This window comes from Rhamphochromis longiceps, linkage group LG7 (assembly GCF_057381845.1).
Source record: "Rhamphochromis longiceps isolate RC_006_pf linkage group LG7, R_longiceps_female_GT1.1, whole genome shotgun sequence".
NCBI classification, from domain to species: domain Eukaryota; kingdom Metazoa; phylum Chordata; class Actinopteri; order Cichliformes; family Cichlidae; genus Rhamphochromis; species Rhamphochromis longiceps.
In genome coordinates, this window is record NC_140563.1 from 54,074,973 (window position 1) to 54,094,086 (window position 19,114).

Below are 19,114 nucleotides of genomic sequence, written 5' to 3' on the forward strand. Positions count from 1 at the left end.
CAGGCTCCTCAACCTTCTCATTTAAACTGAGTTTAACTTTGACAAATCCGATGAGAAGGATTTAGTGTGCAGAGCTGCTCTGCTGCACATGCATTTATGTGTGCGTGCACACTCAGACAACTTCAGTGTGTGCATTTAGGGTGAGCTTTAAGTGGCAGAAACCGGAACTTTCCTTCTGCACTAATGATAAATGCCTTGATTTTTAAAAAATATGTATTTGTGTTCTGGCTTGTTTCTCTTTGTTATGCAATGATGCTGCTGTGGGGGATGTTTGGCCCTTTTTTAAGTGTTTGTTCAAGAGCTTATATTGACTAAATCAGACCCTCCCAGCATACAAAGAACTATTTTCTCCGATAACAAAGAGCCTACGTGCTGAGGCACCATGGGAACCTTTGACTTTGGGGTTGCAGGTGAGCATGCACCTTCAGCTCTGATTGCTCAGAGGGGGCGCATTAGAATAAGATGCAAAAATCAGCGTGGGCTTGTTTGTCAGCGCATTAGCCTGTGTGTGTTTGTATATTAAGGCTTGTGTAACAAAGTGGGAGGGTGCCTCTTTTTTCCTTTCTTTTTTTTAAGGAACTTTCATTCTTTGAAATCAAGACTTGGCTGACAAAAGCAAAATCATGTAGCTACTGTTCCAGATTTGTCCCAGAGAAGATGTGGGGGGAGGGGGGGGGGGGGGGGGGGATGAAAAAAAGAAGCAAAGCAGCACTTCCTCTTCAAAAGGAAACAGGAAAAGGCTGGGGGAGTGAGATTCTGGAGCCTGCTCCCTTGGAACAATAAAAATCTCACTTTGACAGGAAACGGATCTGCGTCAAAGAAGGCCTGACAGATTTTACTAAAGGGCAGTAGCAGTGACCCTGGATGGGGCATGAACAAGAGGGCAGCTGTTCCCCGACAATAACTCATTTAACTCAATAATTTATTACTTGCATTTTGAAAACACAGATTCCAAATCAGTGCTGAGGAGAAAGCTGCGTTAGTATGAATGCAGAGAATGGGGAGTAATGGGCAAACTTTTACAAGAATACACGGCTAATACGTGCACATCAGATACTTCTTAAAAAGGGAGTCAAGGAAAATCTAAATTATTAAAAGAGCAGCGAGTTGTTGCTCCCAGCAAGCCTGCTAGTCTGTTAGGCCATTCGCAAAAGCATGCAGACCTTTTAGAGAAACGTAAGTGTGGAGACGATTCCTTTTCCTACCAAGTGTTAAATTCAAGTTTTATTTCAAGTTTTTTTTTAAAGCTTGCGTCATCCTTAATCAGTGTCGTGTGCCAGTGGAGCAACATAATCAACATAAAAGCCACTTTTAGGGTGAGATCTAACATTTTAGAAAAGGGACGCCAAAGTAGTGACTGATTGTGTTTTAGGTTTTACTGTTAAATAGTCAGTATGACAGTATGTAGATGCAGTAGTTTCACATAGTTTCTCTATTTCCAATCTCTGTGTTAATATAACCTTGGAATTTACAGAGGAGTTGCGAAGTATTTGATTTTGCCAAAGCCCTGCTGATTCATTCTGCTGAACAAGACTAGAGGTGCAGCCAGTGTCTCTGCTCTGATTTCCATGCTGAGCAGCCAAGCAGGACATCCTGTTGTCCAAGTCCTGCCACTAGTACCATCACTCCCCTGTCACCCCCAAAGCCAAAGCATGCAATCCTCCAAAACCATCGTGTTAATGACTTCATGTTGGTGGTCTCAGTACTTCCTCTGTTCCGGAGCCAGACTATATCACACTATAGTTTGAGACTGATTGTGAACTCTTACAGACCCAACAAAACTATAAAATATCTCGTGAAAAATTTGTCTTATTTAGTTCTAACAAGTTTCAGGAAAATATTGATCGAGTGTTAGTCCTTCTTAACGACTCTATTTACTCTGTGAGATCTCCCAAAAAAAATTCATGAAAAATTTGCAAACTTCCATATGGTTCCTTAAAAATCACTTCCTAAAATATGGCATATTCTGGTATTTGTCCACTGAAAAACACATTTGGTACACTATTCTACTGAAATAAGTTAATTAGGTTGTCACTTTAAAAAAAACTCTAAAGAAAAAGGTTTCACTGTCGTGCTTTAGAAATGAGATCTGGGAACCGCTTTATTTAATTTCTGAAACAGGGCATAGGCCTGTAGAGTATTGTCTACATTTGTTCATTTATTTTATTCATTTGTTTATCCTCTGATCTCTTCTTTTTCCATCACCCCCAACTTGTTGTTGCAGTTACTTGCCTCTCCCTGTTAAAAGAGACTTTTTAATTGCCACTGTTGCTAAGTGCTTGCTCACAGGGGGTTATCTAATAATTCTCTCAATTATTATACGGTCTTGACATTACAATGTATGGCAATTGTTGTTGTGATGTGGTGCTATATAAATAAAGCTGAACTGAATTGAATTGGTGTGTTTTCAACAAAAAGACCACTATTTGTTAGATCAGCCACAAGAAGATCTCTTCATCTTGCCCTGTTTTGCAGAAAAGGTGTCAAATAATACTGTTATTCTGTAAGGGTTGCTTTCATGTTTCTTTTCTGGCCTGATTGATATACCCCCTTTTATGGCCTCTTTTTCATAGAGTAATTTTTTGCTCCTCCTGCCAGCTCTCTGTGTCAGTCTGTCAACAGTGTGGACTTTAAGCACATTCCCCAGAAACACACGTGAGTCTGATTGGTTTATTTACCGTAGTAATCACATTCTCCTGCTCTGAGGATATTCTGAACAGTGGCCATGTTAGTTGTGGCTTAAAGTCGATCCAACATTTGTTCTTGTTGTGTGTTAAGTGTGGGTGCTGTCATTGCTTAGCCGCACAAATCCTAAAATATTTTCTCCATTCATCCAGCATGATTTAATGTTAGTTCACACACAGATATTTATTGCCTAGGTGAGGTGTCACAGCGAGGAGTGATGTTTTATGAAGAGAAATGCTAATATGTCCTGGATATGAGATCCACGATACCATTGCCAGCTCTAATGATGTATTTGGTGTTTTACTGATGGGTTTTTTTCCGCTATTCTTAGATTTACCTTCTGTTTTGTTTTTTCAAACTTTTGCAGAAATAGGAGCGTTAGGAGCGCTTTTTATTTTCTCTTTGGATGAATAGGCATGATCTTTACAGAATATTACATTAAAATAGTAATTTCTTTCCAAAGAGTGCTGCTCATAAAGATTTCTAAAGAGTACATTTTCCTGGCTAGAGGACAAGATGAGATTGCTTAAGTCTTTAGGATTCCTCTACATGACTTTAAAGTCTTGAATGGCATTCTACCTAATTCATGCTGCTTGTGTACAAATATTTTACTGAGAAAAGAGCAAACTAGATATTTTGGCAGGATTTTGACGTGCTTATAGTTTCATCATCAGATAATGCTTACTACCTTAGCTATCTTTGTCTTCTTGTTAGGACAAACAGAAATGTTGTAATTGAGAAATTTTAGGCCAGCACCAAAAAGGGGCAGAGGCAACAAGACTAGAAAAGGTGTGTAAAGATATATAGCAACTAATAGGCCTAAAAAAAGATGTGTGGAGACATGGTTCAACAGTAAATAGCATTTTTCAACATTATCAATGGTCCAATAAATTCAAAGTGTCAGAAAAGACCCTCAAATCAAGGCTGAAACCCAATAATTAATGGCTGTGATCGTCAGGCACCAAAGTGCATTACAACAGGCACTAAAGGAGGACAGGGACATGTCTGAAAACTGCTGTCAGTGAACAGGGTTTGTTGCTACATCCATAAATCCAAGTTGCCTTTTTTAAGAATGACCATGCTGTTTAAGTAAAACTCTACACCACATTATTTTAAATTCTCCAAAGACTTACAAAGAGTTGTTAAGTATAGAACACAGTGGTAACAATTTAGATCCACATCTAAATGTTTTTGAAATAACTGTTGGTGTTATATACAAATGAGCCTTTTTTAAAATTACAGTTTTGAGTTTGGATATTTGATACATTTCAAGTTTACAATTTTCAATATTATAGACTTAAAACTGTCTTCATAATAATTGTATTCAGTTTTTAAATTTTACACTAACATGGTCAGGGTTGTAGCTTAGAGCAAGTGTTCAGGCCAGATTATAGATGCACTAAATAAAAGGGTATGAAAGCTCCACTTGGGTCAAGAACAATTCTACTAGTTGGCTACCTGTTTATTGTTCCGCTGTAAAAATTGGGGCAAAATTTAATTGAACTTTTGCCATCAACGGTGAGCTCTGCGTAAACCAACATATAAAAGTTCTGAAAGTCTGCTCTGAAAGTTAGAGGCTCAACATAATCGATTCCCTTCTTGCAGTAACCAAAGAAGCCAAGTCAGTCAATTCTATAGATTTTGATGCCAGTCTGGAGCCGCTTTGATGACAGCCACAAGGATTTTGTCTGCACTGCTGAGTGGAGGGATATTGCACCAAAAAGGCTGAGTGACATCAGGCTGGAGCAGAGGGGGGGATTCTGCTCAGCCAGGCAGCCATCTGTTCCTGCGCTGAGACAAAGTCCACGGTTCATTAAAGGCAAGACCACCAACATGTTGGCGGTTTCTTCCTAAGATGTGCTACACAATCTCTTGCTTACTTTCAACAAGTTAGCAACATGCTAATGTCATGTATATAATAATATGTCATGCATATTTGAATTAAGGTTAAGTAAACCGATGATTCTGTCGATACGTTCCCATCAGCGCTTCCCAGTGTTTACTACAGATTAGCAAAATCTCAGTGGTAAATGTTTTACCAACTGCACTTCTTTTGTTCTTTTGTAACTTTTGCAAACAAAAGTCCAAAAAATCATGGTGCACTTAAAAAGAAAGCGACACACTCCTTTTAGGCACTTTCCTTTCAGCAGGCCACAGACGTTTTTTTTTTTTGTTTTTTTTTTGGGAGGGGGTTGGAGGGGGGGTTGGTTTGCTTTTTTTTAGCTGGTGCAGACAAAACACAGTATCAGTGTGAGTTAAAACTCAACTGTTGTCAGTGAAGCAGAATGACTTCTTGCACTGATGAGAGTTTTATGAGAATCCACCTCGGAGACCCCCGCCGTGCTCTTTCTGTCAGGTTACAACTTGATTCTGATTGATGTGAACGGAGCATTAAAGTGGACCACCACAGCTTATGAGGGAGAGTGCAGTCTTGCAGTGCAGTTCTGTAATGACATACAGTGCTGTCTGAAATATTGTATTTACAGAGCCATCAGCAAACCACAGAGGGAATACCAGCTGAATGCTGTTGCTTTCTCCTAAAGTCTTAATGATAGGTTCATTAAAAAGGTATCTTGCTCTCTAACTAAGCACAGATGGCTGACAAGCAGTTATGGCATATCAAACAGGGGAGATTTATGTCAAACCGCAGCTGAACCTCGGAAACTCTGCACAACAGTCTCAACATTACATCTATTTGAGCTCTTGCCTGCCTCTGTTTTTACACAAGATCTAAAGCTGCACTGTCCCTGACATTGATTTAGGATAAATGTGACCATTCACTGCATCTATGGAGGGCAAACCAAGGCAAATTTAAACTGACAGTTCGCTCAGCATTGTTTTAAACATACCTGTTTAAATTATATCGCCACCAACTGGAAACATAGTCTTTGGTTTCCCTCTAACAGTGGCAATCAAAATTCACTGAAAAAGAAAGATTATCAAATAGAGCGACCTCTCCAAATGAGACAAATTGGCCTCTCTTTGATGGGGCTTACAGCTACTGTACACAGGCTTTATGAGACAAAGTACTGTCATAACTTTGTCAAAGACATTAGCAGCAGAGCACTAATGTGCCCACAAAAGTGTGTGTGGTATTGCACCGTCCCAAAAATGTCTCAAATGCAATAGCACTGATGGCACCAAGGAGCTGATGATGGCATTAGGAAATAAATGGAGGCAAGGAAGGGTAGTAAAAGAAGGGAAAGTGTGTGTCTGCCACGAAACGATTTTAGCACAAACCCTTTATCCATTTGCCAAAAGCAGTGTGGTGCACAACACACCCATGTTTATTCTTCACAGTGTCACAATAGCTCAAATTGTTTGACATTTTGGGAAATGCTCATTACATATGCACTCACTATGAAGCGAGAACTAGCTGCGGGTTAGCTTATGTTAATATAACTATGTCTGGAGGTAAAAAACTGGTCAATATAGAATGTTTAAACACACTAATTGTTATGTTTAATGAAAGCAGCTCACCATCTTTGAGCTAAAGCTTCATGTTTCCTCATCTGACTCTTGGCAGGAGAGTGAATTTGCAAAATGTCAAACTGTTCCTATATATGGGATGAAATAAGTGACAGTCTGCTTAACAATGTTTCTTTATTTTTCACTTTTGCGTGTGTGCAGTTCAGAAGATTGTAGATTGTTTTCACATCAAGCTTTTAGATGTCGAACTAAACCAAAGTCACTGAATTACGCAAGCCTGCAATGGTTGCCAACAGCCCAAAAGGGTGAGAATTCAGGCTCACATCTGTGAAGGCTCGTCAGACTGGCAGTGGAAAAGGTTTGCTGTGTTTCAGCCCAAATCCCTCTGCTGCTGACTGCAGTTTCCTAGAGAGTCATTAGTGGGACTGAAGCCTTTCTCGAGAAAAATGGTGGATTTCCGCATGTCTGTGAGCAGAGAATGAGGCATAACTTGAGATGTCCCAGGAGAGATATACCCACTTACAAATAAAAGCCTGTAGACACGCTGTTGGTGAGCACAGCATGACTTACATCCTGTCTTCACCAACACAATGGAAGTGCCAGGTGTCTGAAGATGTGGAAACCCACTGAGCCAGTCATCTTATTTGGGAATGTTAACAAGTATTTGAGTCGCACATTTTAAGCATCAAGTTGCGAACAGTGTGTAGCACAGATGAGCAGAGATGCGCACACACACACACACACACACACACACACACACACACACACACACACACACACACACACACACACACAAATACACACAGACTTCCTTTTAGGGGTCAGTGTTTATGTCAGTGTGCTGGGACTGCAGGGCTTGGTATGTCTGGAAACAAGGACAGACCTGCTACAGGATGTGAAGCGGGTGTGGTGCTCAAGTTTTTCTCAGTCTCCCACAGACCTTGGGACACATACAGGACGCGTACGACACACACGCACACAAAACCAGCTACGCGTGATTGGCTTGATTCGCTCCGACAAGAGAAAATAGACATAAAAAGCAATCTTGTGGGAGCCTTCGACTAAAAACTCCTTCATTCACAAACACAACCCACAAATAGTCCCCACAGTGCTTTCCCATCTTACTTATGCAGAGGTTAATGAACTTGTTTTGAATTCCTTCACCTACTTGACAGGAACTACATTCCGAGCCTTGAAAATAGCGGCTGAAACAAAGAGAGGAAGTGATGTGAGAGCACTTCCTATCGACTCCCTTCTGAATTTATCTCAGTCCTGCAGACTCGCCTCCCACTTGGCCCCACCCTAAAAAAGGTTAAGACAAAAAAAAAAAAAAGCATACAGATATCTGAGCACCTCAGCACGGTTCACCCCGCCATTTGAGATCCAGCAAAACAAAATCTTCCAATTGTTCCCGGTCTTTGATCCCCCTGGTCCCGAGCCTTCACTCATTCTTTCAGTCAAGGTCAGTCTGGTTGGGATTATCCACCCCAGCTGGCCCAGACTTAATGTTTTTTAGTCAATTCCCTTAACTTAAAATAAATGTAGATGTATTGGCGGCGAAATGAGCAGGATACATCTGTAACAAGCGTTAGGGTGTATTTTGCGCTTGATTCAATATAAACCTGCTGTGAACTCTGACCTCTGATTCATGTGGCATTCTGCCTCGGGGCCTGTGGCAGAAAGAAAATATCCTTGAGTGCAGAAGGTGGGTGTCTCGTTCGGGTTCCCTGCTCAAAAAGTCTGCACTTTTGCCTTGAATGTTTATTCTGTCACGATTCATTTGGATGTGACAAATGGTCACCGTGTAATCCACTTCTTTTTTCATAAATATGCAAAACCCATAATTTACAATTTTCCTGCACTGTACAGGTACGTATGACTGACTCGAGAGCATATTTGCCACGAGATAAATGTCTAAACGTGGCTTTAATAAGCACACAGCTAGAGTTCAATTTCATAAAAAATCATTAAGCAGGGCTATACGGTAGCATGAGGCTTTTAATGTTGATGTAATGGTTCTGTAGGCAACATTAGAGAAGGGAATTAGGGGTGAGAGACAGGAAGCGTCATTTAGTTACTGGCTCAATCTGCAGAAACAGATCTTCCGGTCAGCGGGCGCTTCCCTGTGTTAACACTACAACAATATATGAGTCACATTGCAGGCTGATAGATGAGGAGATGAACAGGAGGGAAGGGTGGACTGCAACGGAGATAAAAGCCTAACAAAACCGTGCAGTAGTAGAAGTAGAAATCTATTGTGTGCAAGACAGATAGACAAAGAGGGTGGTCGGTTTGGCCAGCAGCATTAAAATGGGTAAGCTGGCTGTTCAGCTAACAGTGAAAATGGTGTAAAATGAATACCTTCTGTTGTGATTTGTGCGAGAGGAAAGCTCTGCGCTTAGGGTTTTGCGTCAAGATGAGGTTTAGTGTCAAGGCCGCCAGAGAGTGAAAGATGAATTACATACACAGCACTCCGTTTCAATTCACCGTGGATATGCCGTGACCCTGTTACCAGTTGAGTTTTTTTTAAAGTAACTCAAGAAAAATAAATCTAGTCTTGCCTCGACTATACTTGGTCAGTATTAAGTTGCATTCAGGGACACAAAACAAGCCCGATCACTTGATTTCCTGCAACCTGCTGATGCTGATATTCTTTCTCTCAACCTCATCTCCACTCTTAGTCACTGGCACCATCTGCAGCATTTCCCAGCATGTAATATAGACATATTATTTAACAAAACAAAAAACAAAAACCCCCACATGTAGTAATGAAAAATCTAATAAAGTGTTGAAATCCCATACAGGGAAAATCCCCTCGGTTCTGTCATGTTTGCACACAGGCACACACGCTAATACGGGTTCACGTTTCTCTCTGTCTGTATGAATGCGTGTTGGACTTTCTGAGTAGAAGTAAGATTTAAAGACTGCTAAATATAATAACGACCCATGCCCCCCTCCCCCAAATCTTGCTCCTAGCCAAAGGAAAAATCTGAGGTTCCCACCTTTAACAATCCTCTGCAGGCCCATCTGTCTTTCTTAAGAGCCTGTCAGTCAGTGCTGTGGGATTTATCAGGTTGATAAATGGACCAGCTCTCACATGGAAAGGCGCCATCCGAGGCTACCGGTCATAAAGTGGCTTAACGTGATTTTGGATGTCACCATCAAACAGCTGCTTGTCTCCAAATTTGTTCACACTACTGCCTTAAAAAATTGATATTTGTTTGGTTTTCAATCCAAACTGGTTTTAATTGACCAGACAAGTTGTGCAGTCTGACAAATTCTATATTTGAATTACCAATAACAATAAAGAAGGAACTGCTGGCTTCCCTGAGATTTTTATCTTTTCTGGGGCAGTGAACACGTCGCTTTTCTGCCACACATGGCCAACGAAGATCTGGGTTAAAATTCAGTCTGCTTTTGTTCACAGACATTGCTTTTGTAAGGTTTAACAAAACCTGGATAAGACTGGGAAGAGGGGAAAAGGTCTGCACACTGCGTGGCTCCAGTTTATCTAAACATCCTTTAAAGGCAATGGGATCTTCTTCGGGCATATCTGACGACTGCAATAAAGACAAATTGTGTGTAGACCTTTTCCCCGCTTTGTAACTGCTATTTTCGGTCTTAAACCCAAACCTTTTTACGTGGATACACACAATATTTTGCTCTTTTTCAAAGGTTTGTGGTTCTGAAACTTGAAGTTGCTGTTTACCTGTTAAAGCAGAAGCTACAACCACAATTGCTTTGCTGCATATTTAAAACACATTATCAGTTAACATCTCACAGATGTGTTCACTCAAAATTTTGTGACTTGCCAGATGTGTTTGGATAAGGTTGAGCCGTTGTCTCTATATGAAGTGAATCCTTTGCACAAAAACATTCCTTTCTTCTGTGTATGCAGAATTTTTGTTTTTCCATGGATGGGGTGTGGGTGGCAGCACATCACTGCAGTGACCAGGGGCAAACAAACACACACTTGTACACATGGTGTCTGGCTATTGATCATCAGCCTGACTACTAGCAGCTCTTATCAGCGTGTTGGCCCGGCTTGGTCGGCTGTCTGCACTGGCTCACTTTCTCAGTTCAATCAGCTCTCTGTGTTTATCAGTTTGCGTGTGCATACTCTGTGTGTGGGAGAGTAAAGGAGGAGTCGAAGAGCAAAGGAGGGAGAGTAAGTAAATGAGTAGCGAGGTATAAAGGTTGCAGATGGCTTCAGCAACCTTTCGCTCTCCGTCTTTGTCGGGACACTTGAAGCAATGAAGTGTTATCTCACAGCTGAACTGCCTATTGAAGCTCCAAGTGTCCTTTCAAGGCTTTTAGCAGGAGAATAATGAACTATGTGTGTGGAGGTGCATCTGTTTCCTCTCTAGTTTTCCTACTTCATTTAATGCTTTTTTAAAATTGTTTTTTGTTATATCTTTCAAATACATGTTACACATTACTTTAAAAAAAAAACTACATATATATATGAATTTGTAATTAGAATTTAAATCGACAAAATTCTAAAGTATTTTATATTTAATCAGTCACATAATGTTATAATTTTTCATTTGCATTTTGCTATTTTATTTGTATTTTTTATTTTTGCTAGCTCAGCCAGAGTTAAGCTGAAGACATCTTGGTTGGTGGTGTAAGATTAGCACATCAGGCCTCAGACGGTTACAGATTAACTGACTAAGGCAGCACTGATATAGTATGCAAACACTTACCTTTTAGCCCTTCTGGTAAACAAAGAGCAATATTTGTTTGGGGTTTTGTTTCTGGATGATCCTTCATGCTTTTGTGGGGCTCCGCTATCTCTCATGGGATATAGCTTCTCTTTAGCAGCTAATTGCGCTTTTATGTTCACCAGCTCCTCACTACATCTGTCTAGCGGTAGTGAGGCCAAAGAGCTACCTGCTAAATGAAAAGAGCATTGATACGAGTTGTGAAAGGAACAAAAACAGGAAAGAAGCCTATAGGAAATCACAGCCTGGTGATAACGCTGCAAGGACACTTTTTACAGGTTTAGGTTTATCAACACCAGTGTTGGGCAAGTTACTTTGAAAAGGTAATTAATTATAGTTACTAGTTACTTCTTCAAAAAAGTAACTGAGTTAGTAACTGAGTTACAATATTTTAAAAGTAATTAATTACTTGATAAGTAACTATTGTGTTACTTAAAAAAAAAAACGTTTAACCCTCTGGGGTCCAGGGTATAATTGGCCATTTTTAACTACTTTGGATTTTCCCTCCACATTTTCCCTTTAAAAACTATTTACTTTGCCTTGTTTGGTTTCATCCTTTTCAGCACAACCTCACGTGTCTGAATTTATAGTTATGTTTTCATTTTGACATACTGTATTAACACAATTGATCTAAAATCAGAGTAGAAAAAAGTTATATTTTTTACTGTAGCAACCACAAACATGTTTAATGAATCATATTTCATACTTGTAACGCCGTTATTCCCATCACTGATCAACACTCACTGCAAATGCTCTATATTTAGCATTTAGGTAAACGCCAACAAGCTAACAGGCTCTTCAGCTAACACGCTAACAGACTGATATTTATGATGCTACTTTAGCTGCTGAAAGATATAGCAGGCATTTTGCCTCATCACAGAAATAGCACAGTCGTAACATGTATTGGATAACTACTGATATGAAACTCAGTCATCCTTAAGGTTATTCATTACACCTGAGCCTGTACTGACGTGGCAAGTCAATACAACTGCATAAAGCCCAAGTGTTGCTGATTATAATAGGAATGTAAATTTAGGCATAAACCAAAGTCTGGAAGTTAATCTCTATCATTAAGGATAGAGTTTAAATTTTTTAAAGGCTCAGTAAATATATTCCAGTACAGTCTGGATGTTAATGAAGCACAAGTGTTAGTGAAACAGACATCAAATTTTGTTAATTTGTTTTCATAGACAGGATTTGTGTTTTCTATTTTCAAGAAGACACAAAAAGGTTGCAGCACAGTTTTGTAGCAATCTGTCAAGTAGATTTTTAATTTAAAGCAAGACTGTAAACCTTCCAGTGGCACTGAAGGAAGAGTCAGGAGCTCAGATCAGTTTGATTTATGATCTGGGCAAAATCTCACGATATACCACCCAGTAGCTGTATGTATATTTCAGCCTGCATCAAAGCTGTAGAATCACTGACTTGTCAGCCTAACAGTGTCATCACCAGAGACATGCCACCAGCATAAGTAACATAAAAATATTTCTGATGCTTCAAATATGTTTCCCACTGATGATAAACTTGAACATGGAAAAGGCTTCTTTGGTTAGGTGTACTCGCCAGTTCCCTTCTGTCGTAGCTTGTATAGAACAGCTGATGGAACAGGTGGGTGTAAAAACTAACCTCTTGCTTGTTTGTTTCTCACCACCACCCACCGTTGCTGCCTCAGTTCATTTATTTTCACTTTCCTCGTTTCATCCCTCACCTGCTCCGTGTGTGACAAGTTGTTTGCGAGCTTGTTTTACAGCTGGGAGTCACACATGGCAGCGATAGATTTCACTACTATTTCTGATCCGGTAGGACTTTGATGTTATTCAGTAGTACTGCAAGTTCTTACGTAAACAAGTGGAGATGACACACTCTGTATTGTGAGGAGATCGGTTGTGTACAGATTCTGCTCCGGCCGTTGTTGGACACCTGTTTGAATAGTGTGATCCAACAATTCAGTCTGTGTTTGTTTAGCTATTAGACCTGAAGGACGCTGACTCATTTACACACCAAAGCAAGCATAACTGAATAGACCAGTTACTCTGAAGGTGAAAACAGTCTTTTTGTTCTCAGCTGCCCTCTTGAAGCTCTGAGTTGTTAAGTTTGTATATATGAGCCTAAAGCTCCCAGAAGACTAGATTCATTAAAAGCAAATACATTTATCTGCTTTATCGTTCCTTGTCACATACTGTAGCGCTGAAACTTGCCATTGTTTATGTTTTATATGCTTCCAATGTCGTTCCTTGTGTTTTTCTAAGATGGTTATAGCGAAATGATTTATTCGGGCATTTAAAAAATAACAGCACCACCGTTCAGCTCCAGTGCTTCTGCAGATGTTAATGGAGTGAATTGATTGAACCCAGTTTTTAGAGCTGTGTACATCCTGGGATTCAAAGTGAGTAATTTTCTTCCTGTGTGTGATTTTTTTTTTAAATGAAGGTATGTAATGACCCTTAAATTGAGTTAGAAAGTTACATTTATTTCTTTCATTCTTAGTTTTGTTTCTCGTTGGTTTTCTCTTTGGTCGTTCCCATACACAGTTTACAGGTTTGTTTTAAAACGGTACTAAATTGATGCATGTAGCTCTCCATTCAACCAAGTATGTTTACATTTTTATCAGCTTATTAGTTCCTGGCAGGTTATCGGGCTCGTTTTCTACATTTGGTCTGTTGTAATCAGCTCCACTGATTACATCTATCCACAGAGGACCTTTCAACATGACACGGCCACATGTTTTTCACTATACTACACTTTACAAAATAAGATAAACAAACAAACAAAAACAAAACTATGTGGGTCGATGTAGATAAGATATATTTTATTTACCCATATTTTGTAATTTTAAAAAGAGCCTAGCAGAGGAGTACTATAGCTCAATATAATAGAAGACAGTATGATAGAAGGTAACAACTACTGTGAAATTGATGTACAAAATAAAGTAAAACAAGTAGAAATATAAATAAAAGAAACCACATCCACATTACAAGGAGCTGCTCAGCCATGGAAACCGATGCCTTATAAAGCATACAAAATGCATTGTTTAAAATATTTCACCTTTAGAACGATCCATTTATTTAAATTGTTTATTTTCCTTCTGCAGAGTCGCTTGTAATTTAGATTTTACACACGTTTTTTTCATCGCTAAGTGACTTTCCATGCACAGCATCAGATAAATGCGTTCATTTGATTTTGCTGTTATTCATTAAAGCAAACAACCTTTTGTTCAGATTGTGTACCTCAATTCTTTTGTTCTCTATTACGGCAAAATGCAAACCATTTTTGTATGCATTTCGTTTTGTGTTGTCTTACTGGCTGATTTGTAAGTCTGAGCAACTAGCTATGCAAAATAAAAAAATTAAAAATGTAATATGTTATATAAATACAGACTCCTTCAAATAAATCTTTTGGTTACGTTTTTGATTGCTTAATTGACGGCCTTATTTGACGTTTGGTATTTGCATGAAGAAAAGAAAACACTAAAATGGACTGTTGTGTTGGACTGTTGGACTGTTGTGTTATAAAATGCATTTATGCTTTATGTGTGTAAGGTGTTTATTTTACACATATCAAAAATAAAACTAAGAAAGACATTTGGTGGTTTTACTGTTAAATTACATTAGCAAAGACTAACTAGCTCTTCCATCACTCCCTTTCCTTGATCTGAGAGTCCGGGTGCCAGGATCGTTCACCACCTGAAAGAGGAAGGCTGAGGCGGATGTTGGATATGAAATCACTTCCTGCTCGGGGTCTGAATATAGTCGTGATTCGGTAAAGAGAGGATGTTTACATATTGGGCTGCTGGCCTGACACAATAGGAACAGCTCAGAGCATCTTTGTGGCATGACGGCAAGCATTGTTGTGCAGAAATGTTCTTTCTCTCTCAGTCTCAGAGTAAAGTTCCACTTAGTCCTTATTGTCCTGCTGCATGCTGGGATATGTGTGTTCCTATTTTGCTAGGAAAAATGTAGCTTTCTGGAGGCTGATGCCTCAGAGGATGAACATTGCCTTTCACTATCTCTGTTTATCTACTTGTTGTGCGCCATGTTTGTCAGAATTTTTCCTTGAGGGTCGACTGTGAGAGGTTTTTGCTTATCTTTAGTGATGTTCGTATCTACGCCAGGATGAAGCTAATTTCGGTTTATCGTGAAATAATTATTCATTCATTGCAGCTTGAAAATATTTGCAAGCCAACAGAAAACCCAGCTCACTCCTGCAGGGATCCAGAGAATAATGTCACACATGGTGCAGTAGTACAAGCCTGAGAGCAGGTGTTCCATGTTATCTGTGGAGAATTGACTCTGCTCTCCTGGCTCATTCACGTTTCTCTGTGAGCTGCTCAGTTTATATATGAACATGAAATGTGGACGGAAGAAGACACACACAGACACAGTTGGTTTGAGTTTGAGTGTTTTGGGTGATTTTTTTTTCCCATATTTTAATGTATCGAGGAAAGCAAAACAAGACCCCAGCAGGTGACTGCCATACATCACAGCACCAAGGCAAGAGATGTAATCTATAATAACAGTGATGTTAGCATCAGCAAAGGAAGATGTCATGTTAGGTCATTTGATGTTTGCTTTTTTTAAATTTTTATTTCTTTTTTTTAAAAATTTTTAACTATGTTGTCTGAACCTCTGAAAACATTACAATGTCAAATCTTAAGTAGGTCGACCACTGAAACCAGTGGTTTTAACTGTTAAAAAACCCTCAATCCAATTACTCTCTTTCATTTAGTCTACTTGCTAAAAATGTTCATATTTCATAATTCATTCTTAAAACTGATAATAAAGTGCACTTTCAGTAATGCTTAAGTTTTTCACATTAAGGAAATCTAATGTCATTACTGCCGTAAATCACCAAAACTATCTTTTCAAACCATCTTTTCATGTATTTCACATTAGTGTGGACCACTGTGAAGTAAAAGACAAAAAACAAACAGGAGATCCTCGGTTATTTAATGTTTTATCTATCGACAAAGGAGGACATTTTCTGTAATGTCTGTCTCTGTAGGTTGTAAAGTGACGATGACTCAAACTCTTTTGGCAACCAATCTCGTGATGCAATCTATTCTTAAAGATTTAAACGTTACACTTCCTGCTGTAAAATGCACTCACTAATCACCTAATGCTAGCCTGGCTGTGGAGGCCTGTCATGTTCAAGAAAACAGTTTGAGATGATTTGAGCTTTTTGATATAGTGTGTTAGCCTGCTGGAAGGACCCATCAGAAGATGGGTACTCCGTGGTCATAAAGGGATACAAAAACACTACTGATTAATTGTAGTGTTTAAACAGTTTCCAGCTTGTACTAGAGGGCCGGAAATGTGTCATAAGAATATCCCCCCATACCATTATGGTATTAGTTTAGCAGGATGGAGCCATGCTTTCATGTTGTTTATGCCAAATTCTCACCGTACTGTCCAAATGTTAAAGCAGAAAGTAGTTGATCAGTAGTAGCTCATCAGACCAGGCAACATTTTTCCATTCTTCTAGTGGCTCAAGAGTTGGGAGTTCGCCTTGTAATCGGAAGGTTGCCGGTTCGAGCCCCGGCTCCGACAGTCTCGATCGTTGTGTCCTTGGGCAAAACACTTTACCCGTTGCCTACTGGTGGTGGTCAGAGGGCCCGGTGGTGCCAGTGTCCGGCAGCCTCGCCTCTGCCATTACGCCCCAGGGTGGCTGTGGCTACAATGTAGCTTGCCATCACCAGTGTGTGAATGTATGGGTGGATGACTGGATATGTAAAGCGCTTTGGGGTCCTTAGGGACTAGTAAAGCGCTATACAAATACAGGCCATTTAGTGCTCATCTTCTGTTAGTCTTTGAGAGTTGTAGCCTCAGTTTAAGCTAACGGTTTGACAGTTTGGTGTTTGACATCCTTGGCATATACTGTGAATACTGTCTGTCAACTTTTAAAAATCCAGTTTTATCCCTTGCAATACACCCATCAAATCTGATGCAATTTTTATTCTTAGCATTCTGATCATAACATAAAACGCAAGTATCTACAATCTGTGCACAGAGTTTGTGTGGCTTAGATTTTTGACTTTTGGCTTATTCTACACTGTTTGCCCATTTTACTTACCAAATTCATCACTGTGTTAAAACTAAATTCAGCTCCCTAAGTAAGGATTAATCGTATTCTTCTAAATTTATTTATTATTTTTGAGATCAGGGTGGATAATCTCAATTTATTTTAAGAGCAAGCAGTGCCATTAATCTTTCCAATAGTAGTGAGTAGAGGTCAGGATCAAGGTATTTGTGCCGGTCCAGGAAAAAGCAGCAAACCCTGCAACAGCACACTAGGAATGAGGAATGTTTAGCCTGTAGAGGGAGCTGTAATCTACACAAACTCTCACATACAAGTCTCCAGATAAGCATGTAGCTGATCATTGGTGAGCTGCCTGTCCTGCAGCACCACCATCAGGTGGAAGAAACTGCAAAGAGGCAGTCTGCACTCTTTTCAGCATATCATCGATCAGTTTTGTGGAAATTATTTGAAAGAGATGTTTTAATAAATGCTTTGGCATCACCAGCAATACAAAATACAATCCTTCTGAGGATTTTACTTACAATTTAGCCAAAAAGCATGTTCATTAAATTGCATTTTTCCTTGATTAATCAGCAAAAACAGATGATGTTGCTTAGCTCTGAGCTCTCATGTAGAACACATTGGCAATCAAAATGTGTTACACAGACTTTTAAAATAAACTGTTCTACTTTTGAGTGGATTTATTCCAGTGTCTGATTATCATGATGCAATAAATGCGGCTCTAAGTGCCCACTACGCGTGACTCATTTTTTTGGTATTGCAGATCCCATGTCTATTTTTGTTTCCCCTTCTGTTTCTCCTCTAGTTTCCATTATCACACACTGCAACATGAAAGCGGTGAACCCCTCGTGGTGGCGGTAAGCCTGATTTTCTCACTGTTCACTTCACAAGAATTTGCTTTCAGCCGGGTTCGATTCTTTAAGTTCAGCCACAGCTATCGCTGTGAGGGGGGTTAAGGCGAGGGTTAGATGAGGTGAAAAGAGAGGGGAGTGGGGGGTCAGTGTGAGGTTGCAGTAGTGCTATTTACAGTGGGATTAGAGGTTGACCCGTCTCCTCTGTTCTTCCCTCTGAAGCTCTGATGCTTTGGGGGACAGAACAACAGCACCCATGAGAAACTGGTGGGAATAAAAGAGGAGAAAGGACTTCTAATCTGTTACTAACTGGTAACAGCAAAGTTATTTTAAAACTAGTCATATATTTTTACTCTGCAAAGTTATTCTTTCTCACTTGATGGCTGTTGAGAAGGTGCCCGATTTGTCAAGCGCTGGAGTCAGTGAGGGGAAATCCTGTAGCACAGCAAACATAATGAATACAGTCATAGTTAAAGAAGCCCTATCTAAACTTGGTAAAGTGCTCTCAACCCACCTCCACCAAGGCCAGTGTGCTATTACTTTTAAAAGCATCTTAATCTAAATAGATTTGTTCAATGGAAGTAGCACAGGTTAACCTCTGGTTAATTTAGCTTGTTTAGCAATTGTTGCAGTATTAGGAGCACATTTATATCAATTTATGAAAGGCAGCCCTCTCACAGTTGACTACCTTGAAGGACGTTTGCAGCTGATCTGCAGAATCAGGGAACTCTTAGTGTTTCCTGTCAAGTTAATTGATAAAAACAAGGAAAGCAGCACAAATATATCGTTGTTACATGTTAATTTTCCAGCTGTTGTGCTGGTAAACACAAATGATCTATCCACCATAAATCCCACGTGTGGTCCAACTAGACCCCACAGTGGAGCTAGTCCTGGTTTTGCTGGTTAGTTTAACTTTTTGGGATAATTATATCATTTCTTTCTATTTTTGCCTATGCATGCACATCCCACAGTGGATTTTAAGTCATATTTTAAAATTTGTCTTAAACCAGTAAATAATTTTAGATTCAAAGGGTTTTACAGAGGTATTGCATTTACTGTTTGGGAGTTCCACTCGAAATGACGTAACTGCAGAGCTGCTTGACAGGCAGCTTCAAGGCCACGCAGGGTCTGTTTTCTCAATATTTCATCACAAGCAGATAACAGATCTGGAGAAAGATGTGGAGGTGAATCCAATTGTCAAACTGGAGGCTATCGTTCTGCTTATTTATTTATTTTTTCATCTGTTCATTATTATAAATACCCTTAATCAGTTATGTTTGCACATCTGAAAGCTGCAATAACAATAACGATTGTTAATATACCAGCAGAGTAAAAACATATTGTGACCATTTTAAAATTAAGCTGCAAAAAATGATCCAGGTTACACTC